This window comes from Orbicella faveolata, unplaced genomic scaffold (genome assembly GCF_042242905.1).
Source record: "Orbicella faveolata isolate gen_17 unplaced genomic scaffold, um_ofav_v1 contig_36, whole genome shotgun sequence".
Classification (NCBI taxonomy): Eukaryota; Metazoa; Cnidaria; class Anthozoa; order Scleractinia; family Merulinidae; genus Orbicella; species Orbicella faveolata.
In genome coordinates, this window is record NW_028301565.1 from 10211586 (window position 1) to 10224555 (window position 12970).

A 12970-nucleotide genomic window follows, 5' to 3' on the forward strand; every position below is an offset into this window, starting at 1 on the left:
CTCTTGCTTATACATAACTGGTGTGCTTATATGGATGCAATATGTAAAGACGGTCTGTGGAAAAAATGTGTCTTCGAACCGAAATTTAATTTCTTGTATACCGCGGGAAAATAGAGGGATCGGAAACCTTTTTAATATTAATTTTGTCGGAAAAATATTGATTCCCCACGAAAACATTACACCAGCTTTCTATCTGTTACGAGAAGATGTTACTGGGAAAATTAGGAAAGTATATTAACTTTGTAACCATTTTTGTTTACGTGAATGACGAAATCCCCCCCATTTTTTCAAATTTGGAGCTTGGCGCGGCCAAAACTCGCGCATGCATTTTACGCCTCTCCGTTCTGAAGGACAATTTAGCTTTTCATCCTTTGTTTTGTCATTATTAACAGTCCCACGAGCCACTGCGAGTTGAGACTATCCTCAGGTCAGTCTTCTCGTTTATAGAATGGCGATAATGGCTTGATTGCTGATGCAGAGTGAATATTCATCGTCACGATTGTCACTTTGTCTCGGGCTCACCTGAGACATTGTAAATTGAAGTGTGCCTAATTACTTTTCTTGGCTTTCAAGACTTTCAATATTGTTTATAGCATATAATACCTCACTGCATGTGTTCATGGTTTCAATTAAAGTTGCCATGTTTATAATTCATGCAGGGCAAGAACGTGAAATATTCCCTATAGATGTTGGATAATCATGTAGAAAACGTTTTCGACCGTTTTAGCTCGTTTTAGTGGAATAGACGAAACAGATTAAATTTAACCGAGAAATGCAATTTTATGGAACACAATTTGTGTTAGCGTAATGTAGAATGACTAACCTCTTACTAACTGATCACGAGGGCCTTACTGAGGAATCAACTGGTTTAAGGTGGTAGCAGTACGGAAAGACAAAAACGTCGACCGAGGACCAATATTCCCCAGTACTGGTCTAACAAGCAAGGTTAGTAAGTAGTTCCTAATATCAGTGGCACTCGGGCCATGTTTGTTCATTGAATTTACCGGCTTTCGAAAACAAAAAATACCGCACGGCCTAGCACCATTTCTATGGAAACGGTCCGTATGAACAAAAACCCGACTAAGAAAGAACCAATCAGAACGCTTAGATTTACCTCAAGACCACATTGCCATAAAATAAATTGGTATATTGATTAGATGCAAAGCCAAAAATCGATTGTTCGCCTTTCGTATCTATTGTTTAAGGCTGGTTTTCACAAGCGCATAAGCATAAGCCGACACACGCAGAGGTAGTGAGATGTTGATAATTAACGCCTCTGGCTAATAGCATAAACGAACAAAAGATACTACTGGAAAAGGGAAATCTCAAAAACATCCGACAATACGAAGAGGGTCGTACAGGGGGGGTCTATGGCACGGTTCACGTGGAACGAAAAAAATAGAGGATCACGAATATAAAAATTTCGTTTTCCTGAATCACGAAAATAAGCAAGTAAGATACTCTTTATAATAACCTGTTCTTACACTAGAAAGAGTGTTTGGGGAAAGAAAAATCATGAAAGGCTAAGTCAAGACTCCATATCGCAAATCGCATGTCTAAGTCACTCTCGATAGACGATTCTAACCATTCGGAGGATCCGCGTCTCAAAATCACGTAGAATTTGAGTGGTGAAATCACGAGTATCGGTGAATAATTCAAGTTCTTTACGGATCACGCAAAACCTTCAGGTCACGGATCACGAAGAGTAATTTCCTAAATTCACGTTTCACGGAAAATAAAATCAGCTAATCACGCATCACGAGAATACCCCTATACTACCCTCTACGAAGTCAATACGCCACTGCCCTGGCAGCGTTCGGCAGAGTTTGGTCCCTTCAGTCCATTTCGTGGACAAGTTGGGCCCGCAATAGCCATTTCCAAGTTGCCTTTTACCTCTGTATCAAAACTAGTCTTCGTACGAAAGCAATCAAATGAAAATTAGTTCCGCAACCAAGTTCATTTTCATGTAAATCAAACTCATTTTCATATGTAAGATTTCGCATGACGACTCGTTTTGAAACAGAGGCACAAGGTAAATCGGATGGACACGTTCACGTGACAGTATTCGACCAGTCATATGTCGTCTCAGCCGGAGCAATGGCGGACACATTTTTCGTTGCGAATGGAGAGCAGGTTGTCGTTTCTCGACCGATTTCTGCACTCATCATGAGAATCAAACGATCATTTTCTAGGAGCTGTTAGTGTAATATCTAGACCAATCATTTACCAAGCCTCAAGTGCAGGTAAGCAATTTTTGCATCAGAACTAGTCAATGGAAATCATGCTATGTTGAAAACGTTTGTTTACCACACGCGCTTGACATGAATATACTTTTGGTCGTTTGCGGGGTGACAGGGATCAGTATTGTGAATAATTTTTGCGTGAAACTTTAGTTCGAGAGCTGAACTTTAAGAAAAGTCCGGCGGGCCCAGGGGGTCCCCACCGTTTTAACGGTCAAAATCGGACTTGAAGTTGGGGCATTTTCCTTGATTTGTCAGATGTTCGCGCTATTTCGCGGGAGTGATTGTGTGATTTCTACCCTTGTTTTAAGAGTATAATTTTGTGGTTCGGCTTGTTCCCTTTATATCTTAGTGTTTTCTTATTATTTTTTTCGTAGTGCGTATGTCATCCGTTTGTTTGGCCGATGTTCAAGATTTCTGGATCCTGCTTTGGATGCTAGTCCATTAAAGATATCATCTCATTTTCAGTGAATTTTCACTATCATGATCACTGCCTGTCTTGAATTGTTATCTCGAACAGAAATTTACTACTCTTGGATCTGATGTTATTGTTCAGTCATCTATGGCTGATTATTTTGATCTCCCACTTCTTTATGCTTGTTTTCCTTTGAATGTTGGTAGTAGTGGGAGACTATACATATGCTTAAATCAATAAATAATAGGTGTTTCATGTGTATAGTTTCGCATAATTGTCAACCCACCTGGAGCAGAACGAGCCAATGTGTTTGAGAAGCAAATGCTGAATTACCAACTGTATCTTCCAGTTTTATTTACTAATTTATAAGTGAACTTAATGTTGGCCGCTGTTTGCAGAATATGGTTTTTGTGCTATTTTGCTGGTTTTTTGTTGTGCTTGTCAGTACTTTGCGAATATTCAGTTTTTTAAAAAGCATACTTTGGAATTGAATTATTATTTGTAAGTACATGCAAGTCTTTTTTTGTCACATCTCCCATCTGCAATTTTAGTTGCAACCACTTTAAATAGCATGAGGTGTAATTTTATGTAACTCAACCAAACCTTCTTTCCATCGATCCCGATTTCCCTTTTACATGGCCTCACATGTACTGAGAACCAAGGAATGGACAATTGGAGCAAATACAAGTTACATCCAACAGCTAAGCACTAGGTGAGGAGAAATCTCAAACTCTCATCAGTTTGAACATTGATATTGCCAGTGGCAATGTCTGAGGCAAAGTCATTTGTAGACCTTTTCCTTTAAACACATTCAAGGAAGTTGAGCAAGACCAAAATCGTGTTTATCACATTGACTACAAATTTAAATAGATCCACACAGTACATATTTCATCTTGGATTTGTAAGTTGAACAAGAATTTGCTGGAAGTGTGACCTGGTACAGCTTACATTGAAGCAAAACATACCCTACTTCTCCCATTAAGCGTCTGCTGTCTTAATTCCATTTATTGCAAATTATTTTTGTTATTTTGAAAGAGCCATCGCTCATTTATAGCAAGCTGTTTACGATTCCTTTTGATTACTTACTTACTTACTTACTTACTCACTCACGCACTCACTCACTCACTCACTCACTCACTCACTCACCCACCCACCCACCCACCCATTTCTCCCGGCATGCTTTGCGAGTCGTGTCCAACACCGCCTGAGCACGATCCAAGTCCATGGAAACAACTTTGTCTCTGTTTACTCAGTTACCACGAAAATGTGTTTTTCCGTGGTTTTAAATTGGAAAAGAAAACAAAATTGGGCTTATATTATGATATTTCTTCTGACTTTTCTCATTTTTCTCTATTACTACTCGGGGCCAGGTTTTATGGACCACGCAAAGCGTGAAGGAGAAGAGAATAACATCGCCTTTGTCATGGAGGTGAAGCCGACCAAAGATGGTTCCCAAAGTCGGTTCGTCTACCGATTCAAACAATGCTTAGCTTCTGTCTGTCAACGCTCCAGCATTAATCTCACAGTCTACATCTTCGCCAATCCACTAGGCAAAGACGAGTCTTTGAAAGTTCTCGAAGAAATAGCTCCTTATTGCACCATTAGCTACAGGGTAAAATTCTACGATGTCGATGAGGTGATAAGAAACATTCTACCATCTATAAACGTGATTAAGGTGAGTGAATGTCATTTAACGATTTAAACGAGATTTGCATATTGTAGATGCTGATTTAAGAATCACAAAATAGGGTCAAAATACATTCAGACCGCGGGAATGTTAAGAAGGAATCCACTAGAAGTTCGAGTAACAAGCGGACAAAAACTTTGTACCGAGATTACACACATCGTATTGCAAACTTCTGTGCGACTGTATAAATATCTTCTCAAAAGAAATCATTTCTAACAACACCAAATCTCGAGAACAAATTTTGAAGTTCATATGAAACATTTGACAGTGCTGGTGAAATGAAACTAAATTTCTCTGAATTTCTCTGAACTTGGAAATTTATTTTCTCAAGTTCCCACGGGAAATTGTTTGTGGTGCTATTACAGGTCTCTGCTTATATCTTTAGGTTTAGGACTGTTGAATACCTAAAATTATTCTGGTACAAGGTTTCTGTCCACTAAAAACTTAAATTGCTCGATTTCCTATCGGACTTGGCCTTAAGTGTTCTCTAAGATACAACTAATTTCGATTACCTGCTAACTCAATAATGAACATTTGTTTATGAATATTCTTGCGCTTGAATTTCCGTACACACCGGCATTAGCATGGAAAAAATATGGTCAAATCCAAAGGAAATCGGAATTTGCTCGCTTAAGCGGGAAATTCATTAGATTTCACCGAGTTAAAATCAGTAGGATTCCACTGTAAAACGTTTTCAACCAGTGGGTTCGTTTCATTCCAGATGCAAAATTCGAGGGGCTTCGTCAAGGTTGAGGGTTTTCATTGCTTTAAACAAAATGGAAGTGGAATACAGATGAGGTCGAGTTATATCTTCACTTCAAAAAAGTGATATGCGTCATGGATCTGTCCATTGCACCATTTTGCAATTCATAGAAATCGAAAGTGAATCATCTCATTGTTTAAGTCCATGCTGACTAAATTTTGTTCGAATGGTGACTTCAAATTATTCGTCATATTTGTTTACGTTTTGCGTTTTAACTTCACGCTTTAACGAATATCTCGCCCGCTGAATTGTAATTTGAAAGTCGGAGCCATGTATGCCTTAGTCCCGTTACTGAAAATACCGCTCTTTCGTTATGAGCCTTCACCGAAGAAATTTAATCATCCAGCCAGATTTGCAAAAAAAAAATAGTCCCCTGAAACATCAGTAAAACGAAAAAACGTTTGCTGTTTTGTATACGACCCCGCAGGCGCTGCAAGGCACTAATTTAACAAGAAAGTGTTTCTGTCAAGGACTATCGACTGATTGTTGACCCGCGAAAATTTGATATCATTAAAACAAATTTTTGCCCAGGAAGCGAAGCTTCACGGGCAAATATGTAAGTTTTAAGAACATCAAACTTCCAGGGGGCAACTACCAGATATATAGCTTCGAGACATAAACTCTATTGTTGTTATTGTTCACCACTAAATTTTCTTCTGCGCGCCGGTTCAAAATTCATATAGAATTATTTTCTACTCCTTTAGATAAAAGGCGTGAAAGCCAGATGTAAAATTTGAAAAAGAAAAACAAGCAGAAACTACTTATTACAACAAATTGCGTATTTTATTTTGTTTTTTCTTGTTTAATTAAGCCCGCTTGTTCACGGTCGAATGCTGTCCATCCGGGCATTTTCTTCTGACGGGCGCTATGGGCATGTCTCTCCGCAGATGAACACCATCGCGTCACTAGATCAATTCAAACCAATAAGACTCCGAGAAATTTTTGTAGTGAGCAATGGAGGCTGATAGACACGATAGTACAGTTAATCAGGTTATAACATTTGCGGTAGTATTCCCAGTGTCAAATTCTTCGAAATATACTCTAAGATATATTCCTGTTGTCGTTTGCAAAAATCACTTTCAGTACGATTAATATGATCGCATATTTTCAGGAGCCATAATCGGGGACGGAGACCGTGAGTCTTGGGATTCGCGCGCACCTATGATATGGGACAATTTTTCTATATTTAGAACAAATTGCGCCATCCTGACGTCATATATCCGCGCGGATTCACGCACATGTCGGGGGCTCTCGCGTGGATGTTGTCACGTTGCGTGATCAAATTATGAGAGCTGGGAGATTCTCTTACGTATTTTTCACAGCGATGGCAGGGAATAAGGCAGGGAATACGAACCAGGGCGCTTATATGTAGTTTCATCTTCTGAGCTGACGGAAAAGGTGGGTTTTTCAGGGTCGAAAAAAAGACTTCAATCTCGTGCTGGGAATGAATAATAAGATCTGCTCACACTAGTTGTAAGCTTACCCGTATGCTTTTGCGTTTGTTCTGACTTAAGAATATAGCAAGAAAACTCTCTACTCTGGTATCGAGTTAATTTGTGAGTTTCTCAGACAATGGTTCATCATAACCAAAACCTGTTTTGACGGTTTCTTATTGTTTCTGCTTGTTTGGTGAGTTTGCAAAAGTTTTTGAAAGGAAAGTCTGACGCGTACAATTAGCTCATTTGCATAGTGAAGCTCGTGCACTTTCAAGTCCGAGTCGGTGTTTTCAGTTGTCAACAAATCTTGACAAAGATTTCTTTCGTTATCTTTTGTGCTGAGATGCTGTAACAAATTTCACGAACGCAAAAAAGGCTACTAACATCATGTGTGTTTCTTCAGCATAAGCATAGTGAAGTTTTACACTGCGTAATAATACACATGAAAAAATTACTCGATTGTGATTGGCTAAGAGCAGTGCAGTTCAAGTGTAACACCAGTGCAAAACGTGTAACATCAGTGCAAAAAGTGTAACACCAGTGCAAATTACACATCGAAATTCTGGCTTATGATTGACTGAAAGAAAATAGGAACTTTTCTAAGAAAATGATATCACGTAAAATGATGACGAAAATTTTGTGCTGAAACTTTGTAAAAAGTTTTCTCAAATGAGAAAAAATGGCTTCAAGAAAGATCTTCAGGCACTTCCTCCGCGCGAATTTTTTCATGTTTATATTATTAATAAGTAATCATACGGTTTTTCTCGTTCAATTTGGAGTTAATTTGCACTTGTGAGTTTTTCAAAAAGCTGAAATTACACTCGCCGAAGCGGCTCGTGCAATTTCAGCTTTTTGAAAAACTCACTCGTGCAAGTTAATTCCAAATTGAACTCGAAACCGTATGATTACCTATACAAAATGAAAATAGACAAGGAGTTTTGATAACTCGATCAACAAAATCGAAATCGTTATTCCAAGTTGATTAAAGAAAGCGTCATCGTAACTTTGCTGATTATTTCTGCTTTATTCACATATATTCAGCTTAGCTTTTAATATGTTCTCAAACATTTATCAATCTTAAACATATTTAAAAACTATAGAGTTATTGTTTGAGTTCGATGTACGCTTTCACACGAAAGTGCGGCGGAAGTACAATTTGTCATGTTTACTGACTGTACAAAACACGCATCGGCGGGCGCTCTCATTCATCGACAACAGATAATTTACTGGATTTATACACGGATAAAACTGAGCAGTATCTACGGACGTAAAGTTATTGGGCCTTGATGAAACATCAAGCGTTGCTTACAATTCAAGCGAAACTCAAACTAGCAATTATTTTGTTTTCCTTTTCGGTCGCGATAGACTGACAAATTCCTCGCAAGCGTGTGGCAAGAGGAGCTAGGAACTATGAAGTCCTGAAGCTCTGCTAAATCTTAATATATCCAGCTAGTTTTTTGCTGTGTAATGGAAAAGCTGTTAATCTTCAACATATGTGAAATTTAAAATAGAGTAATGTACAGCTCATGTAAAAGAAGTATCCGTCGGAAAACAACTTGGTCAGCGATATATATAAGCTTACAGCGGAACATACCTAAATTCGACACTGTCTTACTTTACTAAAACTGGAGCAGCTTACGACGAAAATACTTAAGCAAAATTCCAACAGAAGTAAACGCGTTGAGTTGTGGGCCAAAAACATGAAAAATTTCGGGAATTTCGGACGCCATTTCCCCCGCACGACACCCGCAAAAATCCTCGCCGCATGTACGCGCGTGATGGGCGATGGCGCAATTTGTTCTAAAAATAGAATTATTCTCCCATATCATGAGGACAACCCCAATACTAGAAATGGTGCGCGCTTACGGTCTCCGTCCCCGATTATGGCTCCTGATATTTTCTAGTAACATAATCCTGCAATTTGCTCTGACTCTGAGGCCGTGACTGGGTGTGTGTTGCCCGTGTTAGGGAGGCTCCATATTATAGAGGGTTCCCAGAGACCTATTCATGGCCACGGGGCATTTTCCCGGACCAAGGAAACGGCTGCTCGTGATAGAAAGTAGCTATCTCAGAGAGGTGCAGAATATATTAGATACGATCTCCTCTCAAAACGGAAAAATCTCATCTTTTAGACTAAAGTACGCAAAATATATCTCGCATCCCAGACTAGCCTATAACAGATGTTAGGATGGGGAACAGCTTGAAAAACCGCGGGCGGAAAAACGGTGCGCGGAGTTTGAAGGGTGACAATGCCAAAGAACACAGTTTGTTTCCGACCATCTCTCGAGGGATGAAAATATCGCTTTCAAAACTTGCGTCCAGATACACCCACATAAGAGGCAAATGAAAAAGGCATGTGTTTCGGACAAGGATTGACCATTCCAAGCTTTAACTGTTCTCGTTTCATGGTGTACAGCCCCGTGTCTCTTTGTCATAAATTTCTGTATGTCATTTTGATTAATTTTTTCATAGGACGCAATTGAAGTTGGTGGCCGTAATAATACAAGAAAAGCTCTCTATTATCTCCCAATATTCATGATCGCATTTTGCCTGAAGATGTGACAAGAGTCATTTTGATGGATGCTGACTTTTTCTTTTACACTGATATCAAACAACTGTTTGATCACTTTGACAACTTCAAAGATTCAACTATTTTTGGCTTAGCTTATGTGCAGATACCAACCTACAAAGTTGGCTTTAAGGAATACAGAAAAAACCATCCAGGAACGAAGATAGGCGATCCACCTCCCAATGGCGTCACGGGATACAATGGAGGTCTTAGCATGCTTCACCTGAGTAACATACGAAAGTCAAAGCATTACAAACAAATCCTGCTTAACAACGAAATGAAACAATATGCAGTGAAGTACCAATTTCGAGGAACTCGAGCTGAACAAGATTTCTTTGTTTTGTTGGACGTAGAACATCATGATGAGTTGTTTTACGTGGTTCCTTGTCAGTGGAATCGTCAGCTATGTATACAATATACAAGATCTGTCGACTATGAAAAGTATCGTGATTGCCCTGAGCCTATTCATGCCTATCACGGCAACTGTAACGCAAAAATGCCCACGATTGATGATCCTCACCCGTTTGAAGCTGAGAAAAGTCAAGCTGAGTCATTAAATAAGCTTTGACTCACAGGCATTGACTGCATATTGAACTGACGAACTGACTAAGCGCTAAACTACTATTGTGACAAGAGAGGATAAAGGAAAAAAGTTTGCGACTGATACATTTTCCCATAACTATTAGCGGTCAAAAACTTTAACAACGCTTACAAAAATGTACAGAATAGTTCCAAAATCTTCAAATTAAACCCAGCATACACAATGTCGTTAGCACAGGGACAAATATTGCAAAATGTATCTTTCCTTGTACATAAAGGACTGTGTAAAGCTCGTACGGTATTTTAGTAAAATGTACAGCCGCCATCTTTTTCCTACGGAGGATTAGCCATATATACTGAAAAACAAGGGAGGTTGAAATAGCCTGTGTGATAAATACCACCAGTTGTCTCTTAACTTGCTGTTTCTGGCCATTTATGCAGATCGAGTCAAATAAAGTCTGAAGTCCTCAAAGGAAAACCGAGATGCCCCCAAAACGTCGTAAGTTGATTCAATATGAATCATCCGGCCATTGGAAAAGTCGAGACTGCGTTTGATGTGATTTAATTGATTCATTGATATTAACTTGAATGAAGTTCACAAAATGCCCGTCCATGCCCCGAGAAGTCCATCGCCTATGCTGGGGCCAGACTTTGGAACAGGCTTGACAATGAAGTTAGAAATATTAACTCACTTCACGCTTTTCAAAGAACAATTAGGAAAATGCCACGTGAATTTTACAGTTTTTAAATACGGATCAGCTTTTAAATCTTTCTATTGTTCTATAGTTTGCCGAACTTGTGCTATTTTTTGTAATCAATAGTTCCCTTCTTTGTAAACAGCTTTTGGTTAGTATTTTAGCTAGGTTTTTTTTTATTATTATTATTATTTTAATTTTTAGACACGCCCACATCAGCAGCTAGCGTTGCTGTTATGTTTTTATCTGGTAATTAAATCAAACCGACGTTCTGTATTACAACTTGAATTGATAGCTTTTACAGTTATATATTGTATTAGGCTGAATTTTAATGCATCGAAATTGGTCTCTTAGTTAATTATTTATACCTTTCTCTCTCTGCCAACAACATAGCCCTATAAATGCTTCCTCGCCTGAGCTCTGTTTACTGAGCAACAATAAAGTCATACAATAGCTAGAGCAATATGGCTATGGACAAAAGGTCCATAGCCGCTTTTATTGAGAAGATCTTTTTTAAAGACATGACATCCGCGACCCTTGATGTTGATGAATTCTACTAAACGGTCGATACCAGGAAGGCGTAATTTGAAAAATTGCTCGCGATAATGGTCTTTACTAATTCCGTCGTTCACTGAATTACCTTCGGGAAAGCTGAGGTCGTGAACAACACGAAACTCATCAGAGTCACGCTTCGGTACGCAGAGTAGTGGAGAAATGACACAATCCGTATGGAAAGGGTTAGAGCGAAATGGACCAAATACTGATTGATAAGAAAGTTCCTTGCTAATATAGGTCGAGAGGTACGCTGAGTTCTTAACAGCAGATGGATGATTTCGAAGGGAGGAAGAAGCCAGAACGTCTGATTGATAATTCATTGGCCAACCGTAACGAAGAAAATCAATAATGGATCGATCCTGATAATGTTGTAGATATTGAGACCAACTGTCAATGTTAAAACGCGACCGAACCGGCCGCTCAGCGCCCAAGAAATTTGGTACACCAGACGCCTTAACTTCGTTAGAGAGGGCGACGAGTGAGGTTAGTCAAGAGTTCTGATCGGAGCCGGTAGAAGTCGAAGAAGAAGTGGAAGATGACTACGACGAAGGAATTGGGTATTTGCGTTTGGCGCATGTGAACATGGCACGGTCTGGAGAGCCGCAAACGCGACAGCGATGTACTGCTTTATACGACGCATCAGAAATGGAGCAACTACATTTTCCAGAATAATTCCACTCTTTACAAAGGAGATCTTTCGCTTTGTTGCGGGTTGGAATGGAGCCGCTTCGAGAAGAATTGAAATTGTTGGAACGCAGATCTTGATGGGTGAAAAAGGTTTGAGCCCGTTCACGAATGCTTTCAGAGCTCGACCACGACAAACAGCCCTGTTCCACAGCCGTGTTGACGGACAGATGAAAATTTCGAACGCTAACCCACGAATACGTGATATCACGCTCCATTAATAACTGCAAATGTTTTAAAAGGGGGCCTTTCGAGGCCTCCGGCTGCTCCTTGTAAAACTCTAGAAATCCACACACAAACTCTGCTAACTCTAACTTATCATAATCCACCGTACCTTTGGCGGAGAACAGGAAATTGTTCGGCAACGAAGCACCAGCCTTTTTCCTTGAACGAAGCTGATCGAGAGAAGAGATCGCCCCGAACTCTGGAGGCCAACTAGGCGATGAGGATGCGTTCGGCGCGAGAGAAGATTGCAACTTCTGCGGAGAAGATGGGGGTGTGGTTGCCACAGCTCCACAAGCTGAAGGCGAAACGTTGAGCTGTGCCAATTGCAACTGCGTCTCAGCAGTTTTCAACTGCATGGCCAGATTTTCCTAACGCAGAACCTCCAAACGAATCTGGTTTTTCACAGAAGCGGACGGATCCTCTGCGGGCGGCGAAGCTTTCTTGCTCGATTTCTTTTTCGGTTTAGCACCAGTATTCTGTGGAATGGAAGCTGGCTCTTCCAACAGATCTCAACAGGGCTGACAGGTTTTCGATGTCCTCTGGAAAAAGGAAGGAAGAGGACTTTTGGCTGGATGAACGTGTAGATTTGGCAGCCATGGCTTGAGGACGCGGTGATGTGAAAAGAACAAACGGAGAGCTAAACTCGGAGATGCTAAAACTAGCGAGGAGAAACCACAACTGACCTTTGAGACGACGCTGAACTCGATATGACCGAGGAGAAACCTGACTCGACTGCGAAAAGACATGAACCACACTAGGGGGTGTGTCACAAATTAAGCGTTTTGACAAAGCCAAAACCACCACAAGTAAGCTTAAGCTTAAGTAGTAAATTATAAAACGGCGATGCAATCAATTGTCCCCTTTTAGATACAAGTGGCGCCAATTATTAAGACAAGGGAATCGGCATTCCACAAAATGACTTTCCTTCGCAGTAAAATCGCCAAGGCTGGTGAAAATCAAACTAAGAATTCGCACAGTGACTAAATTTTCCGTTGGAAGCCTCCCGCCTAAAGATTTGACATGCGCGTTTTGGAAGAGCGCTCTCAAAGATTTCTGGGAGTGACGTAGGTTTGTATCCAGACTCTTTCGCGGGAAAATGATAATCACAAAGTTGTAAATGTTCTTGCCTGATTTTCCTCTGTTTCTGCCTTGACAACTGTG

General features: G+C 40.0%; 1 long non-coding RNA gene and 1 pseudogene across 2 annotated transcripts; both read left to right on the forward strand.

Moving 5' to 3' along the window:
* Positions 1 to 2073: 2073 nt before the first annotated feature.
* LOC149102251 (uncharacterized) lies at positions 2074 to 2914 on the forward strand. Its single transcript, XR_016202497.1, has 2 exons — positions 2074 to 2243; positions 2618 to 2914. It is a non-coding gene; the product is annotated as an uncharacterized LOC149102251 (long non-coding RNA).
* A 349-nt stretch (positions 2915 to 3263) lies between these two features.
* LOC110053063 (xyloside xylosyltransferase 1-like) lies at positions 3264 to 10145 on the forward strand (annotated as a pseudogene). Its single transcript, XR_016202496.1, has 2 exons — positions 3264 to 4330; positions 9014 to 10145. The product of XR_016202496.1 is annotated as a xyloside xylosyltransferase 1-like (transcript).
* The last annotated feature ends 2825 nt before the right edge of the window (positions 10146 to 12970 follow it).